This window comes from Myotis myotis, unplaced genomic scaffold (genome assembly GCF_014108235.1).
Source record: "Myotis myotis isolate mMyoMyo1 unplaced genomic scaffold, mMyoMyo1.p scaffold_m19_p_6, whole genome shotgun sequence".
In the NCBI taxonomy this organism is placed as follows: Eukaryota; Metazoa; Chordata; class Mammalia; order Chiroptera; family Vespertilionidae; genus Myotis; species Myotis myotis.
In genome coordinates this window covers 54,485,334-54,507,347 of record NW_023416368.1, presented here as the reverse complement: position 1 = coordinate 54,507,347, position 22,014 = coordinate 54,485,334, and the positions used below count along the sequence as shown (strand labels likewise).

The window sequence follows — 22,014 nt, the reverse complement described above, 5'->3', positions numbered from 1 at the left end:
ATACACGGTCTTATCCATTATCAAAATCATTCACCAGAGTGGCACATTTTTTTTGCCAAAGATGAACCTATACTGACACATCTTTATCACTCAAAGTCCATAGTTTATTTTAGGGTTCACTCTCAGTGTTGTATTTTGTGGGTTTGGACAAACACATAACGACATGTATCTATCTTTGTAGTACCATACATAGTATTTTTACTGCCTTAAAAATCCTCTGTTCTGCGTAGTCACCCTCTCCCCACTGCCTATGAACTCCTGCCAACTGCTGATCTTCTTACTTTCTCCATCACTTTGCCTTTTCCAGAATGCCATATAGTTGGAAGCATATAGTCTGTAGCCCTTTCAGATTAGCTTCTTTCATGTAGTTATATGTATTTAAGGTTCCTCTGTGTCTTTTCATGACTTTATAATTCATTTATTTTGAGTCCCGAATAATATTCCATTGTCTGAATGTACCATAGTTTACTATTCACCTACTGAAGGATAGATTGTTTCCCAGTTTGGGCCATTATGAGTAAATCTGCTTTAAATATTCGTGTGCTGTTTTTCATGTGGATATAAGCTTTCAACTCACTTGGATAAACACCAAAGAACCTGATTGCTGGGTCATATACTAAGAGTAGTTTAGCTATGTGAGAAACTGCCAAAGTGTCTTCCAAAGTGACCGGGCCATTTTGCATTCCCACCAGCGATGAAGGAGAGTCCCTGTTGTCCCACTTCTTTTCTAACGTGTAGAGTTCTCAGTGTTCTGGTTTCAGCCATTGTAACAGGCATGTAGTGGTATCTCATTGTTTTAATTTGCATCTCCCTGATGACATGATTTGCAGGTGAAATTTTTTTAATAGTGTAATTATATTGTTTAGAATTTAATTTTCTTAATTCACATTTAATATGAAAAAATAGCTTGGGAATATAGGTTCTTAGCCTCAATAATATTCTTTATCCTTTTAGTGTTTTTGCCCTTAAAGCTCTGTTATATTTAAATGAATTAATAAACATGTCACTCTTGATTAGCTTAGTTTAGTCATTATGAAATGCATAGAAGATTCAGGCCATATCTTTATCAGTCCAAAGAAACTATGTTTTTTATATAGTTTAGTTTCTTAATTATTATCTGCAAGGACTGTCTTATTAAAAGGTAAACTGACGCCCTCTCTAATGAGGGCTTTTTCCTCTAATTATGAAGAGAAAAGTAAAGCTAGGAGATAACTGAGGAAAGAAAAGAGCAAAGGACAAGAAGACTTCTAAAAACTACAACACAGTATATTTTTAAAATAAACTGGGAAGATGAGGAACAGGTAAATGTCCCAAATCAGTGTCCTGAAAATAGTGCCTTTACATTTGAATCTCTTGTCTGCTGAGTCCTGCCACTGAACCACCTTGTATCCATGCACTTAGAATCCTGGCAAAGCAGGGAGGCCACGTTCTCTGCAGTGAGCCCTTTATTACCTGGGCTCTGCTCTTTCTGAAGGAAATGGTCTGGCCCTTCACTGCTGCTAGTTGCAAGTCAGATTGCTTCAAAGACCTGGGTGCAGTGAAGGAGGCTTTCCTTGTCTTTGGAAGAGCCACGCAGAATGCTTTGGTAGATGTAAGTGGAAATCTGAGTTGAAAAATGGACCTCGAAATTGACCATTGAATCAATTGAGGTTATAACATGCGTCTTCAAAATAAAATATTGATATGTAGCACAACTTAATTATGATCTATTAGCCAAGCAAAACTTTCTCTAATACTCTGTAGGGTGGCCTGCAAAGGCAGTATGTATGATTGCACATGTCCCTTTCAGCCTGCTTTCTATGGTTATATGCCACCCAAGGTCCCTGACTGAAGTTGGCTGAGCTTCTAGGGGGCCAGAGAAACTACACTTTCTCATCTGGGTCTTCAGTAAGCCCCAGGTCTAACGAATGCCTTTCAGTTGGCAGCCATCCCCACTCGTTCTTCCGTGTATTTGACAATACAGTTATGAAATGATAAGCATTTTTTAAAAACACGTTTGTTTAGTTCCAAATAAATGACCATTTAATGTTCTCCTACTTATATCTAAGCATTTTGTCCTTTTATATGTTGAAATTGTTGTTGATAGTTGATACATTTTATGTGAAGTTGCAAAGTGATATAAATATACCTTTTGAAGAGTAATATTTGTGTAATTTTATAATTTATAAGAGTGGCTATCGGAGGCTGATGTATCTCTCAATACTTTATTGTTTCATCCTAACATATTGGACTTTTATTTGCTTGTCTAATATTCAGGGGGAAAAGGAAAGAAAGCTTACTGTAGCATATAATTATTTTGTGAAGCCATTTTCTCATTTCAGCTTATTAGAATTTGCAAATGAGACAAGAATAAAATTGAATGTGTCTGGCAGAGGCGGAGGTAGTGGCAGTTCATATTTCTTATGTAGTCCCCGGAATGAATCTGGACAGAGAAATGGCTTATCAGAAATGTTGTGTGGATAACAGAATTTTCAGTGGTGTGTTCATATTCTGGCTATGTTTCTGGCTGCAAAGTATGTGAAAGGAGATAGGTAACCAGTTGCCTAGATGTTGCCTATAGCCCTGGGAAAATACTGCTTGCTCTATATTTCAGAACTAAGGCATTGAGATATCAGCTGTTCAGCATAAAAACACATCCTTTAAGAAAGCAACATCCTCTGTTCATATAGGAGATGTTGCTGTTACTGTTAAATTCTTAGGGAATACCACAAGTGACTGACACAATTTCTACTTTTCTCAAGATACAACCATTTTTAGCACTTTATGAATTCAGATAACTGGGTTTTTTTTATAATGGGACATACTGCTGTCTCTTGCAAGTGCCATCCACCTCTCCTCCACAGACCGATGTTGTCACAGGTAGCATTCATTGGGTGCTTGGTTTAAACATGCTACTATAAAAATGAAATATGCAATTGAAAATATATAAATGTTACTTTCTTTTTTTTCATGGCGATATTCATTGACACCTGATATATAAGTCAGCAATAGCTGCAGCTGTATATAATAGAAAACTCAAGCCACAGTTGCTTAGTCATGTAGGGGTCTCTTTTTCTCCAGTCTAGAGGGAGGCAGCCCCGGGCAGGGTACAGGTAGCAGCACATCATCCGATCTGAAGATCTCTCTGGCCTCCTGTTCGGTTCTCCTTTTGGGTTGTCCAGCTTTCATCCTCCTGCTTGTTGCCTCATGATGACAAAGTGGCTGCCACACCGCCAGGATTCTCTTAGCAACAGAGAAGGTGAAAGCCAAAGAGAAATAGCACAAACCCATCAAATCTGCTCCCCTTTAAAGAGCTTTCCTGGGAGTTCCAACTGATGGCTTCCACTTATATTTCATTGACCAGAGCTAGGTCTCTGCCATCCATAGCTGTACCAGGGATTAGATATGTAGTTTCTTAGCTGGAAACTGCTGTTCTGTGCACAATAGGGTTGTGTCACTAAGAAAAGGGGAGGATAGACTAGACTAGACAGTTAGAAGGATCCACCACACTTATGTGCTAAGGTTGCCATGGTAGAGAGATCAAGTCGTATATGAGAGAACTACTTTTTCTAAATCATTGATATAGGAACAAGACAGAGCTCTAAGAAAAAATAAAGAGAAGTTGGCATTCTGTAGTCCTTTCTTTTGAAATTGACCACAATTTCTTTTGCAATTTAGAGCAAGGGAGTTCTTGAATTACAGCAATTTGTAGAGTAATAGAAATGGTACAGACCCAGCATTAGGGGACCACAGGGTCTGGCCCTGGATCTGCCCATGTTTGACTTTGTTATGCTCCGCAGACCACTTAGTTCTTCCTGGCATAGGGTTTTCGTCCCTTCATCTCAAGAATGAGGGAGTAGAACTAATCCCTGTGATCCCTCCAATGTAAAAGGCTTGATTACCTGAATCTGTTACTTACAGGAATGCAGGTGTGTGTGTGTTGCGGGGAGGTAGTGTGCAGGCAACTAGGGTGCAGAAGGAGGATCCCTGTGGAAAGTCTGGTCAGAGGTGTATGTGATTTTAGGATGATGAAAAACTGTATTATCTCATTCTTTCTTCTCCCTCTGTTTCCTTCTGTCTCTTTTTGGCTTTCATTTAGTATTTTATTCTAAACAACTAACTCTGTATTCAGTTGAGAATAGTAGATAGAAATTTCGGTCTCTTAAGTCATTTGCCCTTGAGTAAGAAAAAAAAAATCAGATAGAAATTTGAGCAACCTGAGGTTTCTGTATGGAATATAAGAAGAGTTGCAATGAATAATTAAACAAGTGATAGCTAATAAAATATACAGCACATTGCTTCCAACTAAAACATTCTAATTCTGCCTCAGGGATGAATGCTTTTCATTATTATTTTTTTTTAATTGTTGCCAGGGTTGACCTTGAAGGTCTTTTTTGGCAGTTCATTTGTTATGGTAAGAATGAGATCACTAAGCCTTTTAGCACAAGCCGCATGGTGCTTAGGGTTGCTTCCTATTATATAATGGTGATGTGATAAATCTGTTTTGCTGGGAATTTGTTCTTTCATTTATATTGCAGCTTATTTCTCAGATCCTGGCCTTGGCGATCTGTGCTACTGTCCTGCACGGAGGATCACCATGGTCACAATGCAGGTCCCTGAATCCATGGCATATTTGTACTTAGGTGCTCGCTAACCTCCAAAGGGCCAGGGAGCACCAGAGGAATGTTCTCCCATTTTGATCAAATAGGCGTGGGAGGATCTAGGCTCTCCTTTCTACCCTTAGGGAATGTGGCATCCTGGGAGTTCATTCCTCCATGAATAGAGTTGTACTTTTGCCCTGATGGCTGTGGTGACTTTTTAGTCTTTCTTTGCAGTTATGATAGAACTCTAATTACAGAGAGGTTACCAATATGTCTCCGTAACAGTATTTTTACAATGGATTTTGAAAAGGAGCAGTAAAATGCTATTAAACGTTTTATTAAGTTCACAATTCTCTATTTACCATGTATCTTAAAAAGAACAGATAATGGAACATTTTGGCTGTATTGATGCAAGCATAGGAAAAATATGGTTTTCACCAAACAGAACAAGACAAAACTTTTGTATTCAGAGGGGGAGTTAAGTTTGGCAAATAAAGTTTCTTGTTTGTTTAAAATGTGTACTAAATTTTAGTGTGGTTTTTTCTTTTTATAATCCTCACTGGGATAAATATTTTTACTGATTTTTAGAGAGAGAGGAGAAAGGGAGAGAAACATTGATTGATTGCCTCCCATACAGGCCCCGAACCAGGAAGGAAACTGAAAACTAGGTATGTGCCCTGATCGGGACTTGAACCCACAACCTTTTGGTGTACGAAATGATGCTTCTACCAACTGAACCACTTGGCCAGGGCAAATTTGTACTGAATTTTAGACTTGAGTAATAAGTTCAAAACCATGTGGTATTGATGTGCACAATATTAGTAGGATTTGTGTGTATAGTTTGAATTTAAAAAATTTCATTCATTTGATTAGACAATATGGAATGTCTTTATTTCCTTGTCAGTAACAGTTAGAAAAAAATAAATTACTAATTCAATTCTCATAATTCTTACTAACAAAGAAAATCTGGTTTGCTTTTAAATAAACAAAGATTTATACTACATATCAACATATATTTAAGAATAAATAAAATTACTTCTAAGTATTCACACATTGATGCGAAAATTTTTAGCTTCTATTATTACATATAGAAAATGTTTGTTTTTACATTTTTAATATTTTTAGTAATAGAAAATACATGAGTTATTTATCATGCATGATCATTTGAATTCTATGTTGAATATGTAGAATAATGGATGCCAAGTGTGATCTGTGTAAAATTTATTGTTTTTCCCTCCCAGAAATTCCCAGTGAATCTTGGTTCTTAAAAACAACAACAAAATGCTTCATTTTACTAAGCTTGTAGTTCCTAATTACTGTCATTTGACTTTAAAAGGTGCTTTTTTATAGACCTGGTGAGATCAAACCGTGTCCTTGCATTGTGGTGTTAAACTTGTAAACTTGGGCCCTTTGCACTGGTGAAGTTCATTTACATTTTGATATGGAAAATTTCTAGTCGAACAGCTATTGTTTAACATTTATAAAACTTCATAAAATTGTGACAAAGCTGTTGTGTTTAATTTCAGATCCATTCAAAATATAGAAAACACATAATTGTTAACCAAGGGCAAGAGTGTGAAATCATTCTAAAAGAAAGATATGATAGATTTCTAGGCTACTATAGATTGGTGCATAAGAAAAATATAACTAAGTTGTCTTGATTTATGTGAAGGTAAAAATGCCTCATACAATAGAGTTACCTCCATCCTCATTGCCTAAGGGCTTGGTTTTCTCAGCTCAGAAAGGAAAATGCTAGAAAATCATTCACAATTGCTGCTTTAGTTCATATTATTGTCATCACATTTTATATAATGTAACAAAAACTGCAACATGATCATTTTTCATGCTACCCTACACTTTATCATACATTACTATAATCAAGGTGCAAATACTTAACTCTTTACACAGTTTATTTTGAGACTATATTGAATGTGTTTACTTATTGTCTAACTTATAGGTCTTATTGCACTTTGGGTAAATTATCTTTATCTTACACTTATAAAGTGGATTTGAATATATTGTCTCTGAGAAAATTGAGACTTTAGCCTTTTACAGTAAGAAGTTGATAACCTATGAATAATGTTGAAAAATCTCTGCTAAATTGATTTCTGTCATTAATTGCATATTTTTTTAAAACAAATTATTTATAAACTCGAATAAAATACCTAGACTAGCTTATTTAATGTATAATGTCATGGAAATTATAGACATTAATTTTATGTGCTATACATACCAGATGATTGCATCTCTATAATATGTACCTTTTGCCTTTCAAACACTCCTCATTGATTGAGTTGCTTGAGGCACTGAGGTTGGCTGGCTAGGAGTTGGACACGTCTGTCGTTTGAACTTGGCTTCCGTGCTGGTTCGTTTGGAGAGCTTGGACAATCTGTTTTGTCTATGCAGTGGGTACAATAGTAGGGTCTTTTGTGAAGATTATAAGTAATATTGCAGATGTGGACCAACTGTTACATAGTGAGTGCTTAAGTAATATTATTGTTTATTCAGTGCTTGGATCAGCTTCTTATTTTTATCCTTAGCACAGAGTTAAGGGTCCACTTAGGGGAAGGTGGAATAAATATTGAGTAAACAGATGCATACAACTGGCTCATTAGATCTTAGAAAAGACTTCTAATTTTGTGCCTTCTAATTGGGAGAGTGTTCTCTTTGACTTGACTCACACCTTATGTGGAAGGGGATGTGGCCTTCTACTCAGTCCACCCAACTGGAAACATGGGAGTTATTCTTGATTCTTTGACCCTTCTCTGCATCTCATCTTTCTCATTATCACTGGCATCATTAGAAAATCAAAGTTGATGCCGTGGCCGGTTTGGCTCGGTGGATGGAGCGTCGGCCTGCGGACTGAAGGGTCCCAGGTTCGATTCCGGTCAAGGGCATACACCTTGGTTGCAGGCACATCCCCAGTAGGAGGTGTGCAGGAGGCAGCTGATCGATGTTTCGCTTTCATCGATGTTTCTGGCTCTCTGGCTCTCTCCCTTCCTCTCTGTAAAATCAATAAAATATATTTTTTTAAAAAAAGAATATCAAAGTTGCTTATTTAGTTGATAATATGGGAGAATACTATAAAATTTTGTTTTTGTTTTTAATTTCAAAATTGGCCCATCATCTCTTCTCCACTCTTCTGAACAGAAGCTTAAAGAGTTGTTACAAAGTGATCGTCTCTAGACCCCTTTGAAAATCCCACATAGAGACCCTTCTGTGCATTGCTGGTGCTTCTTCAGGACCTCGATTCTGAAAGCAGAGATTGCCTGGCTGGTCAGCAGTGGGCCTCTGGGAGGGATGCTGAGCTGGGTGCACAGGTTGCTGTCCCATTGCGCAGTTCCACTCTGCCTATTCGCACACCTTAGTTTGAATCCTTTCCTCTCTTCCTTGTGGGAGGTGGGCAGGAGGTATATCCCTGCCCAGATTCATTAATAAATTCCAAACCACCTCCATTTGATAATTTCTGGTATAAAGAATGCTTGTTTACATTCCTAAATTGACTTTTAAAATAAAAGCTATTTTAAAATAAAAATATGAATGCTCTGAAAGAAGTATCAGACATATGATTAAAATGGGAGATAAAATTTAGATCCCAATCCTTTATAATTAAATGCTTAATCACTCTCTAGTATTGTTTTCCAGCTTTTAATCTCCATAAACTATATTGTACTGTGAATTCCTTTGTGACTTGCTTTATTCATCTTTTTGGGGATTTTTGCTGATACAGGTTGATTCAGTGAATCTATTTTCATTGCTACATAATATTCTATTGTATGAATACAATTTGTCCCTTTACTTTTTTTGTTGTTATTAATCTTCACCCGAGGATATTTTTTCCATTGATTTTTAGAGAGAGTGGAGGGGAAGGGAAGAGGGAAGAGAGAAAGAGAGAGAGAGAGAGCAGCATCTGTGTGAGAGAGACATATCAATTGGTTGCCTCCTACAAGAGCCCCAACAAGGCCAGGGACCAAACCTGCAACCCAGTTACGTGCCCTTGACTGGAACCTGGGACCCTTCTGTGTGTGAGCTGATGCTCTAACCACTGAGTGTGCTGGCCAGGGCTGTTTCTTTACTTTTGATGAAAATCCATTGTAATTTTTTTTTCTTCCAAACCATAATGCAGTGAATACTTTTATGTGTTTCCTTTTTTTAAAAAAAAAACAACAAAACAAAACAAAAAACAATTTTTTCTAGGTATATTCTTGTAAATGCAATTTACAGGGCAGGGAGTATAAATATCTTCACTTTTTTCTAGTTGTTGCCAAATTCTTCTACAGTTTTTACACGGCAGTATGGGAGAGTTCTCCTTGTTTCACATTTTTTAGAACACTGTTATTAATAACTTTGAAGTTCTTGCTACTCTGGTGGGTATGAATGTTTCCTTATTGTTGTTTTTCACTTGCTTTTTTTTCTTTCTGAAGAGCCCTTAAGCACCCAGAATGGAGGGAAATGGAATCTTCCTAGCTCATATTTATTATTATTCCTCTAATTACCTCCAGGGCTGAGATGAAGGACCCAGTAGAATATTGGAGGAGGGCCCTCTGATTGTCATTCTACATCCCACTATCTGGTGTATCTTTCACCCAACTCCAGGGAACCCCCTTACGTGGCACTGAGCCTCAGGTCGTGCCCGCAGGGTCTGTGTTTGTGCCACACACCCATCTTTTTCCTCAAGTCCTGTCCCCTGGGCACTGGCAGGCCCTGTGGCCTGTATCCCAATGAAGTCCCCTCCCCCGCCTGTCCCCACACGGAAGGAAACAAAACAAAACAATGGAAATGGAACAAAAATAAAAGCTCAGTAAACTAGCCTGCTGTAGCGGTATCTGATATTGTCTTGGTGGTTCCTCTATTAAGCTAATCCGGCTATCAGGAGAAACCTCTTCCAGGCTATAAGAGTTTATACACTCTCTTTCTAAATGATTAATACCCAGCTATTATAATAATATTAATGTTTAGGGCACTGCCTCAAAACCTTTTCTTTTCACACCATCCCCAATTTCCCCTTGCTCTGCTTCTCCTTTACGCGTCTGCTTTCTTCTTACCATCTCTCCTTGGTGCATTCTTGCCAGCTGCTGGTGCTGTGTCGGTCCCTGAGCCAGGCCTTAGGACAGCATCTGTGTTTCAGTAAAACTCTCTTGCTGTCTCCCCACCTTAGGGAGGAGCTTCACAATAGTGGAGAATACATAGTTATTCCTCAGGAAACCCTGTCATTTGCTAGTAAACACAGCTAACGTCCTCTTCTCACTGACATCCACAGGCCGGTCCCCTCCCACCTGGCAGGTGTAGGGTCCAGGTTCACCTTCCTGGACACCTTTGCTGACTCCTTATCTAAAATGTGCCCAGCTGGTATGGCTCAGTGGTTGAGCATTGACCTATGAACCAGGAGGGCACAGTTCAATTCCCAGTCTGGGCACATGCCTGGGTTGGGGACTCAATCCCTAGTCGGGGGGCTGCAGGAGGCAGCCGATCAATGATTCTCTCTCATCATTGATGTTTCTATCTCTCTCCCTCTCCCTTCCTCTCTGAAATCAATAAAAACATACATTAAAAATTTTAACCTCTTCTTTCTGCCCCACTGAGTCCTATCACCTCATTCCTTCCTTGTTTTTTTTCTCTTTAAAATTTTCGCCATCTAATATGTTGTATATTATACCCATTTGCCTTTATTTTGTTCTCCTTCCTCACTAAATTAGGGTTGTGAAGTCCATCACGTTGGTATTTAAGATGAATTTTTTTTTTTTTTGCCTCAAGAGAATATGTAACTCCAGGCATATATAAAGAAATAGACATTTCAGTATACTTAATTTTGAGTTACATTATATTTTTACATAGTTTCAAAAGAAATACAACTGAGGGAAAATAATTCTTATTGATTTCAATATGTTGGTCATAAACTATAACTTCAAATTTTTATTTACTTCTGGAAATAAACTAGGAATGTACTATGTTAAAATACTAATTGAGTGCCTAATATAATTTTTCTGGTATTCAGTCTATTCATGCGCTAAAACTTTGTAATAATGCAATGGAAGGAGGAGGATACATTAAGTCTCACTAAGAAAATTGTGTTCAAGGCCCTTGTTTCAGCTTTAACTAAGCTTGGAAGACAGGATTACCTGTATATTGTTAAACACGGGCTTTTAAGCTTTTGAAATTTAAAAATTCAAACTAAATGACTAGAGATACTGCAGTTTTTGTAAATAAATAAATGGTTATTTAAAGTTTAAGCTAAAACTCTGGGAACGGTAAGCTGTCTGCTGCCCTTTTATAGACTTTTTGACCATGTTTTGGGAGTCATTGAGGAGAGAGAGCTGTGAAAGGCAGGGGTCTGTTGCATGTGGGGCTACATTCCTTCTCCTTACAACAGTTGAAACACACAAACCCAGCAGCACTACACTGCGCCCTTTGTTCTTCCTGTTGGGCAAAACACTAGATAGCTTACTGTAAATATGGCCGCCTGCCAAGCTGTGGCGCAGATCCTTTTCTCAAATACTGTAAACTGGCCCCGGCTCAGGAATTACAGTTCTTCTTTTTATTTACTTTCTCCCTCTCCAACCAAGAGTTTCATCTGTCGTAAAATAGAAAAACAGTTGTTGTGGCCGGGGAAGATGCCCAAACAGTTCATTTTTTTCTTCTTCTGCCTCACTCTTCACCTTGGGTCGATTTCTGATGAAATAAGCAGCATAACTTCGCTGCTCTTAAATGCCAGAGCATCCCGTCCTCTCCTGACAAATGAAAACTTGAGTGTGAACGCAGTTGCGTTAGGAACACTTTTTAGTTGCATGCCACGTTAAAGACGGATTGCATGTTGGTGTTTTCTGACTTCTCTTTGATACCATGGTTTTGCTTCTTGTTGTCCTGGGATATTTTTGGTTTTAGGCTCTAGTTTTAATCTGCCTGCTGTATTTCTGACATCCCTCAGTTGCCTTTCCCTGGTGTTGGAATTTGTGTGGCTGCAGCTGAATTGAAAAGAGGTAGAGGGAAATGAAGGGTGTGGAATTCTGCTTTCAACTGCAGGGTGTGTCCCTTTTGAAACTCTTTTCTAATATAAGAAAAAGCTTGGATGTTTGGTGTTTTTGCAAGAAGTATTTGTTCTTACGTTAAAATAGAGATGCCAGAGAGAAATAGGTACTTTTTTGCCATCAATAACATCTTGTAAAAATTTTTAAATTTTGCAGTTTCTTTGACAGATTAATTTTGCACCTAGGAAGTTCTTCTAGACCCAAGTAGATGTTAAACATGTATTGTGATTATTTTTCACAAAACATCAAACTAAGATTGAATATCCTGTACTTGCCTACTTTATTGACATTAAAGTTCTTTTATGTGATAGACACATGTCAACATATTTACTTCCCCCCCTCATTAATTTTTTTCTTATGCAAAGGAAATGTCACTAGGCTGTAATTAGAGGATTTTTTCTTGTTTTCAAATGGAATTAAAGGTAGAGGATATTATACTTATAATCAAATAACTTTTATGACAGTCTACTTAGGATATGTGGAGGATCTAAGAAAACCGAGGTGATTAACAAAAGATAGGGAGTCGCTTCCACAAAGATGCTTTACCAGTTAGTTACTGTGATAAATCTTCTTTTATCTCTTAATATATTTGTAATTTTTTTATTGTTTAAAGTATTATGTATGTCTCCTTTTTCCCTAATTGACCGCCCTGACCACTCCTACCCCTGAGGGCAAGCCCCCACAGCCCCAGTGTCTGTGTCCATTGGTTATGCTAATATGCATACATACAAGTCCTTTGGTTGATCTCTAACCTTCCCCTCCCTGCCTTCTCTCTGAGGTTGGACAGTCTGTTCAGTGCTACCTTGTCTCTGGATCTGTTTTTGTTCATCAGTTTATGTTGATCATTATATCCCACAAATCAGTGAGATCATGTGACATTTATCTTTCTCCGACTGGGTTATTTCACTTAGCATAATGCTCTCCAGTTCCATCTATGTTGCAAATGGTAAAAGTTCCTTTTTTTTATAGCGGCATAGTATTCCATTGTGTAGATGTACCACAGTTTTTTAATCCACTCATCTGCTGATGGGCACTTAGGCTGTTTCTAAATCTTAGCTATTGTAAATTGTGCTGCTATGAACAAAGGATATGAACATATCCTTTCTGATCGTTGTTTTTGGTTTCTTGGGATATATTCCTAGAAGTGGGATCACTGGGTCATATGGGAGTTCCATTTTTAGTTTTTTGAGGAAAGTCCATACTGTTTTTCACAATGGCTGCACCAGTCTGCATTCCCACCAGCAGTACACAAGGGTTCCTTTTTCTCTGCATCCTCACCAGCACTTGTCATTTGTTGATTTGTTGATGATAGCCATTCTGACAGGTGTGAGGTGGTACCTTATTGTTGTTTTGATTTGCATCTCTCAGATGGTTAGTAACTTTGAGCATGTTTTCATATGTCTCTCGGCTTTCTGTATGTTCTCTTTCAAAAAGTATCTGTTTAAGTCCTTTGCCCATTTTTTTGATTGGATTGTTTATCTTCCTTTTGTTAAATTGTATGAGTTCCCTGTAAATTTTGGAGATTAAACCCTTATCTGAAATAGCATTGGCAAATATGTTCTCCCATGCAGTGGGCTTTCTTGTTGTTTTGTTGATGTTTTTTTTTGTGTTGTTTTTTTTGTTTGTTTGTTTGTTTTGGCTGTGCAGAAACTTTTTATTTTGATATAGTCCCATTTGTTTATTTTCTCCTTAGTTTCCATTGCCCTAAGAGCTGTATCGGTAAAGATATTGCCACAACATATGTCTGATATTTTGCTGCTTATGGAGTCTTCTAAGATTTTTTATGGTTTCCCGCCTTACATTTAAATATTGTAAATTTTTGAGGGGGGAATTTTCATTGGATTTAAAATAATTTTTAAATGTGAAGTCAATGAAGGAAAAATACCACATGATCTTACTCATTCATGGATAATAGAGACCATTATAAACTTTTGAACAATAATAGATACAGAGGCAGAGCTGCCTCAAACAGATTGTCAAACTGCAGAGGGAAGGCCGGGGAGGGTTGGGGGACAGGAGGGAGGGGGGTAAGAGATCAACCGATGGACTTGTATGCATGCATATAAGCATAACCAGTGGACATAAGACACTGGGGGGTAGGGGAGGCCAGGGGATTGTCAAGGGCGGGGGGGAAAAAATGGACACATATGTAATACCCTTTGTAATACTTTTAGCAATAAATAAATAAATAAATAAATAAATAAAGGCAAAATATATTGGCTATTTGTGTCTCAGTTTTCTGATAGGAAAATTTAGGTTGTAGACTAAAGTCTATTGATCTGTGAGGTTCTTTTAGGCATTGTCATATGCAACAAATGATTCTTATTTTCAGTGTTCCTTTAGAAATATGGTATATAACTCTACCAGTAGGATGGAAAAAGCAATTAGGCTGAGAGTTAAGAGGTCAGGTTCTTCTCTTGGCCTTCATTTAATAATATTGTGACCTTGAGGATATTGAATCATTCTGGGCCCAGCTTCCTCATCTGTAAAATAATAAGTAGAATTAGATGTTCCTTCCAATGTGAAAATTCTAAACAAAATTCCATCATCATTTTCCTTTTTTTACAGACTGGAATTTTTAAATAATTAGGATATGATATTCTAATGTAGGGTATATTTACTTTACAATCATAGAATATAGGTATTAATTTTGTAATGTTAAATGATTTGCAGGGTTTTTTATCTTTAGTTTCCACTGACTTTGGATTCCTTTGTCTTTTGTTTATGATAAACTATTATCATTCATAGAGAGAATGTGAGTAAAATGGCTTATGGATTAGGTATGGGGTAATTTTAAAGAGTTCTAGTGCAGATAAAGCCTTCAAGGTACAGAATACATTTCGTGTCTTGAAAGGCAGCTGTAAGGCTGAGTCCAGACCCCAGGTTTGAATTCTGGTTCTGTCACCCAAAAGTTTTGATCTCTGGGATAATTCATTGAAATGTTCTGATTCTGAGTTTCCATAGCTCTAAAATGAAGATAATGATGACTGTTTCACAGATAGATTGTGAGTCTTAACTGAGTTTAGATTAGATTGTGTGTGTGACTTCCCTTAACTTCAATTTGAACAGTTAAAAATGTCATCTTTCAGCTCAAGTCAGCAAACTTTGCGAGGTAGCTAAGGCACTATGCTCTCATTATCTGGATAATGAGAATGAAATGCTTTTATGGAAAAGTTAGTTGTAAAACAAGTGAAGAAGAGTGTAATAATGCACTTGGAACAGTGGATTTCAATGAGTGAGTGGATTGGAGCTGGGCTTGAAGGGCAGGTAGGATTTTACCAGTGGGAGGAGAAGGCAGAGTGAGCTAGGACGGGCTTCCAGTCAGGAGGAAAAAGGCCATCAGTGTTAGAGGGCTTAGTGTGTGGATGGAACTTGGTTTGCTTTGGAAGGAAAGACAAATAAAAATTACTTCAGGAAGGAATCAAAATATAGCCTTGCTTTATGTAGTAAAAAATAATGTTTAATCCCATTAGAAGTTGGAAATTTGTATAAAGTGATGGTTTATCCTACTTACTGTCTTATGAAAGAACATCTACTGATTTTTTTCCTAAGTTACATAATAAGTATATATAATCAGATATTACGCAAAAATCTTTTAATTAGAAGTGATATTTAAATTCCTCTGGTAGTAGGAGAGTGTTGTACTCCTGATTGGAACTCATTAAGATGGAAAAGTTCTTTAAAGGGATTAAACTAGCTGAAGCATACTCAGAAATCAGTGAAAGGATTGACATGTTTAATCTTGGTTATTGTCCCTTAAAATCATGCTATAACTTAATAACTTCCCTTTGGAATTGATCCAGTGAATAGCTCAGTTTAAGTGTTAGTGACTTTGACGAATAAAATTTATCAGCTTTTTTCTTTTATATACCTTCCATTTGGTAACAAACCAGTTTCAATAAAATTTTACAATATATTATTTAAAGTAACATATGATGAATTAGATTGCTGATAGGCACATTGTGTTTCTGATTGCCAATAGGGAATATTTTTCTAAAACCTTGAGTCAGATATTTTCTTACATTTAAATTGTTCATATAAAGAATACTTCTTGAGCATTTGATCATATCCTTTCAGCTTTTGGGGATGCTGAGATTACCAGTCACATCATTTTTCAGGATATGAATAAAATTTCTGAGAAGTAGTGATCAATGCCAGAGCTTTTGTTGGAAGAAAATATTAACAGGACTTATAAATGAGAGGGGAGAAAGCATATTTTAAAAAAACAAAGTCACAGTTACAGGATGTAGAATTCTGTTTCTACATTCTGCTTGGGGAGATTTCTATAAAGTGAGACATATTTTTGTTTTGGATTATATATCCATAGAACATTTTTTAAAGATGGAGGATATTATTTGATGTTATTATGTTTTATCAGAGAAATAGATCTTAATTTAAATACGGTTGGAATGCTAGTCTTTATTTGCTTTAGATATAGTCTACTAAAATTGTGGCTATGAGTTTTTTGTACTTGAGCAATATTCATTCCTTGTTATTTCTTTCCTGACTAGGGGGCCAATAGTAGTTGGCATATGATAATATCAAATGTATGCAGAATGAATGAATGAATGAAAATTTAAGGGGAAAAGTTGAGTTTCTCCACCTTCTCCATTTAATCTTATACTATTTGGGTGCAATCACTCATTAATTTATGACTGTAAGCAATGACCTTATTTAATATATTTTATCTGCAGTTGATCCGTCTGTATAATCTCCATTATAATACCTTTCTCTTGGGTTAGTGAAGATTAAGTTAGGTAGTATTTTCATTTTAGGAAAATTTTAAGGAAAATGTTCAGTGTAAATGTGTTTGGTATCTGTCCTAAAGTATTGGTACTTTTGAATGTCTTTTCCTCTACTTTCCCCCTCCTCTGGTGAATTAGAGATCACATTTAAAGGGACTGCTTATCTATAAGGTTACTAGGTATAAAATGTTTAACGTTCTGTAAAACTGGACATGCCTCTTTGATTCTGTGGTGTCCCTGGGCGCCTCTCTTGTCTCTGTATATTTATAAAATTGTAGAATTCTAAAGGCATCAAAACACGGGGTCTTGGGCATTTATCCAGTTCCCTCTGCAGACTCATTGAAACCATCGCTTAGCATTTTTACCGGCTATTCTTTCTACCACATGATTATGGGAATTAAAAGTATAAAGGGAATTTGACATTTATAATTTATTTCTAAATACTTATTAATAAGATTGATTCTCCTGCTTTATTTTAAACTAAACCAGATTGTGGGCATGTCTTCTGCTATTTCCAAATATCTAAATTTCAGCACTACCTCACATTCATCCATTTCAATTACTTATAAACTGCATAGTTAGGGAATTTCTTACCTAAACCTCTTGATTTTGACAGCATTCCATGTAATTTTACCCAAAATAATGCACATCTGTTTCTTTCACGTGTAGACATACAGAGTATTGAAAAAAGTTATGTAGGAAGGCTAATTATATGATTCTTCTAACCATACCACTTTCATGAACACATTCACAAGAAAATCTTCAGTAAATAGCAGCCTTTTCATTGCTTAGAAAGTTTTTTAAAAACTGTTGCTCTATTTTAATTGGTTTGCAGTGAGGTTGCTCCAAAAGTGGACCCGCAGGAAAATGAGTATTTAGTGTTTAGACAGCAGAATTGCACTCTGAACCCTGGTGTTGGTTTTGGTGTCTGTTTTAGCCTGTTTGAACAGTCAGCCATTGGGTTCATGGGGCCCAAGGTGCAGGTTTCCTTCCAGAGGGAACAGGAACTCGGTTTTCTTCTGTGGGTTGCATGGCTGACTGTGGCCAGTTGTCTTGCACCTGTCATTGGACGTCCATCCCCATGGGACAGATCTTACCGTCGTCACCCCTTTAAGGCATGGCACGTGCCTTCCTCTGGGTGGGCTGGCCACATCATGTCGGTTTACCAGAAAGTACATGTTACAGACTTAAACAGTACTGCTTCTAAGGTGGTGCTTAGTTCCAACCCCTCAGTGCCCAACCATCGTGTCCAATTCTGTGTGGCGCACGAAGAGGCCAGGCTTGCTGCTTTTGGCAGGGTAGCTCACCTCTGCCACCTTGCCATCTGCAAAACTATTGTGCTTGTTTGGGCTTGTTCTCCTCATTAACCTCCTGCCAAGAGGTTAGATAGGTGTGTCTGGATACAGTTCATACAGTGACATCAGAGTGGGCACAGTTCATCTGCTGTAGAGAAATGGTTTACAATGTAGAGAAATTGCAAAGAATTTAGGGGAAATGGTGAGCGTGATGATTGTACTCAGTGTGGTAAAGACCTGTTTAAATATCAGTTTTAAGATCTATTATCAGTTAAGTGCTGTCAGTTTTAATTTTTAGTCCAACTCTAATTTTTCATGCTTCAAGTGCAGAGTATATATGTTACTGATAATGCTGCCATTTTAGGCATTGAAATTTCTGTGGGCCAACACAAGAGTCATGAAATTAGGGGGTAGGTAGAGGCATATTAGGAGCAACAGGAGGTGGCTGATATATGTTGGTGGGAAATTGTATTCTAATCTATTTTTAATTTTGTTTGGGGCACCTTAAACAAAATTTCAAAAGAGCTTTTATCCACCATAGTAAACATTTTAAAACCACATTAAGTCATTAATGCCGTGCCATGTATGGAATCACAATTTAGATAACTTGCCCTCATAATCCATTCTGGATCATTTTTGCATAAACTCTATTAAGGAAAATATTTTTTCCCCTGCTAACAGGTAATTGCCAGGCGTGACCAGATCCACTACTTGCAAAGAATTCTGAAGTGCAGACTCCATTTTTTGCAGCATGCAGTTAAGCTGTAGCAGGATAGGCCCAGAAAGGAGCTGCATCTAGGAAGCTGCATGTAGGAAAGGTCTAGAAGGAGAGTCAGTGAGCGCCAGGTCAACGTCCCCAGTGTCGTGTAAAGAAGCTCCATCTCCACAGGGCACTGTCTTTTGGGACATAATGCTGGACAAAGCGGAACGGGAGTCTCTCGAATAGAGGTTACCACTTTCTGAGGTCTCTCTGTGGATATCTCCTAAGTATTCATTTGTGCCTTATATATTACCCTGTCATTTCTTTTAGTCTCCTTGCCAGGGCCGGTTTACATACCAATCCTCTCTTCAGCTCTCTTTCTGCTGCTTCCTCTCATCCAGACTTAGCGAACCTTGATATACTGGTAGAATGAATAGGACCCTGTTGTGTTCCATATAACTAGGACCAGTGAAGAAATAAATTTGTGATTATGTATGTTGAAGCATCATATTCACTTTATTAATAAGAAAAATATACCACTGTTGGTTATTGTTATTAATAATGATTATGTAATAATAACAATGTAATAACAGTAGCAGAGATTGCGGTGAGGGTAGGAGGGAGATAAATATCAGCCCTGATATTTAAAACAACTGCATAGCTCATTATTCTAATCCCTCTCCCTGATTCTGTTCTTCGAGGAGGTAATAATTTGGTTGGAACACTTATATTAACGCACATCCCACCAAAGAAGTGAGTACCAATTGTTAGACCTCTTCCTCCTCCCGCAGTGACTGTAGTGAAACGGGAAGTGTGCAGAGGCTCCGAGGTCAGAGACCCCGCAAGAGTCTGAGCAGGCAGTGATGCCCAGGGAGGCAAGGCCATCAGGCAAAGTGATGGATCTGGGGCCTTTGGCAGAATCATTGGGACTTGGTGATTGATTGATGGTAGGGATTCAGGAAGAGGAAGAGTTCAGGGTGATACTAGGACCTGCTTTGTGCACCTGTGCAGATGGCAGAGATGCTGCAGCGGGCAGGCAGGTTTGTGGAGGAAGAATGAGTGTTGCCTTGGTGCACCTCTGGGTGGAAGCATGCTGGGTCATTTGCAGGGTTCGGTTTTTGCTTTTTTTTTTGTTCTGAAGGGGGATGCATTTCTGTTTTTCAATATGTTGGCATTGAACATAAGAAAAACAGGTTTTTAATGTTTTTTTAAAAAGTTAATTTCTTCCTCAAAGACTGTTCCTGGTTCTCTCTTCACTGTCACTAGAGTAATGCTGAGCATAAATCCTTCACGAGGTGAATAATGAAAAATTTGTGTAGTTCTCTAAACTTAGGAGGTATATTACACTTGCCTTTGTGACTTTATGGATTTTAGATTGGGATTGTGGTTAAGCTAATGAGCTGAAAATCTCAAGCTGATGGTCTCATCATTCAATCCAGCAGCTTGTCTTAAATTTCAGGCTAATATCTATGTTTATACATGATTGCTTCACTGGAATTCTTTTGGTACGTTAACATTTTTCATATTAAACCCAAGCTGAATTTTAATAGACTTTTTTTTCACTTTATTTGACAGTACCTTTAAACTTTTAAATATTTTATAATTTCCACTTAGATGCTGACATTGTTGATTTAACATGATGATAGTATTTATGGAATATGATGTGTAGACCAACAGAATAATTACAGTGTATTGAAAGTTTATGTCTAATATTTGGGTTGCTGTATTAGCTCAAACAAGTGTACTCATTGAAACCATCACTTAATTTTTAGGTAGCTTTGAAATGTAGCAAAGTCTTTTGACAAATCTATTTTATTATATATCTTTTTGAACAGCGACACAAATGTAGAAGTACTGAAACCTTTCTTCATTTTTCAAGTGATGTGGACTTTATTTTTTTCAAGGTGTAACCATGGGGGGTGATATAATGTACCATACTTCTTTCTAAATTTTATAGAGGCTGCTTCTTACTTATCAATCATACAATGTTAGCACAACCCCATAGAAAAAACTTTTGTAGGTTGGCACTATTGAAATTACACTGCTAGTATAATTGTACATCTAGCTCTTGTTTCCTTAATCAAATCCAAAGGTCGTTTCACTGAAGACTTGATGTTCTAGAAAATTCATTTCTATTGCAGTTCTCATAAAGATTTATTTTCTTATTTTGGGTTCAGAAACTGGTCTCTAAAAAATCTTGTAGACACAGATAACAGAATGATGATTGCTAGAGGGAAGGGGGTAGGGGGAAGTAAAAGGGGATAAAGGAGGGATAAATGGTGCTAGAAGATTTGACTTTGGGTGGTGAACACATAATACAATATGAAGATGATGTGTTATAGAATTGTACACTTGAAACCTGTATAATTTTTTTTTAGCTTCACCGAAGGATATGTTTATTGATTTTAGAGAAAGAGAGGGAGGGAGAGAAAAACATCGATGGGATCCCTCTCATATGTGCCCTGACCAGGAATCAAATCCACAACTTTTTGGTGTACAGGACAATGCTCCAACCAACTGAGCAACCCAGTCAAGGTCAAACACATATAATCTTATTAACCAGTGTTGCCCCAATGAATTCAAAAAAATTTAAAAAACACACAAAACTCTGTATTTACAGGAAATGAATTTGGGGCTATTCTGAGTTCTCCCTGCATGTCGTACATGGTACCAGCTAGAGATGTACAGGATGACACTGAAGTCAGGGAGCAAGCAGTGAGTACACAGAGTTTTGGGGGAAAGCTGCAAACAGTGGGATAGATCAGGAAAAGGTGTGGAAATGTGCCCGGCTTCATAATTTTTAAGATCCTGCATGTTGATATACCTTCTACCTTATCATTTTCTTTTACTTGGAAACCAAAGTAAATTTATCCAACATACAGGGTGGAACAAAAGTAGGTTTACAGTTGTTTGTATGGAAAGTAATACAATAATACAAGAAGTAATAATATAAGAATAAAATCTGTTTCACGTACTCACAACTGTAAAACTACCTTCGCCCACCCCTGTATATATTTTTAGAGACTAGTTTTTAAAAAATTCCTTATTTCCTGAAATCAGTTTAGAGATTTATGTCAAGATTTGGAATATTAAGATTGGTGAAGATTAGGCAATAAAGCTTTGATTTTATGAAGCACAATTTCTGGCCTTTTTATTTTATTTTTAAATTTATATTGCTATTATAAGGACAACTTTTTTATACATTGAAACACATTAAAATTCCGGTGGCTATCTTGTAAATTGGTGAACTTCGTTGTGAACATTGGCAGGGGTCACAATGGATTTCCAGGAGTTTGTGAGCTTGTTTGGGGAAAAATATTGCACTTCTATTTTCACTAATATCTAACTAAAAATTTAGCATTTCCTTTAATTCTGAATGTAGGCAATTAGCCATAATATTATTGGCAGCCTGTAACTTTGCCACTGACAGAAATAAATCACCAATTCTCATATCACATAATAGTTGTAGACAACTAAATATATTGAAGCTTATCACTTTAGTTATTACACCCACAGCTAGATCTTGTTACTTAATACATTAATAAAGTAGTCCATTGCCATATCACATTTTAAAATATTTTGATACACTGTCAAGCTAAATATTTGCTATGTAAATCTAGTTGTACACACTGGAAAACATCATACTGAGAAAGAGTCCATAGACTTTGC

At 37.1% G+C, this 22,014-nt stretch overlaps 1 protein-coding gene across 3 annotated transcripts in view; it reads left to right on the top strand.

The window, feature by feature from the left end:
* The window catches only part of NR3C2 (nuclear receptor subfamily 3 group C member 2), a 293,715-nt gene that overhangs the window by 54,139 nt on the left and 217,562 nt on the right, over positions 1–22,014 (top strand). The window lies entirely within an intron of this gene.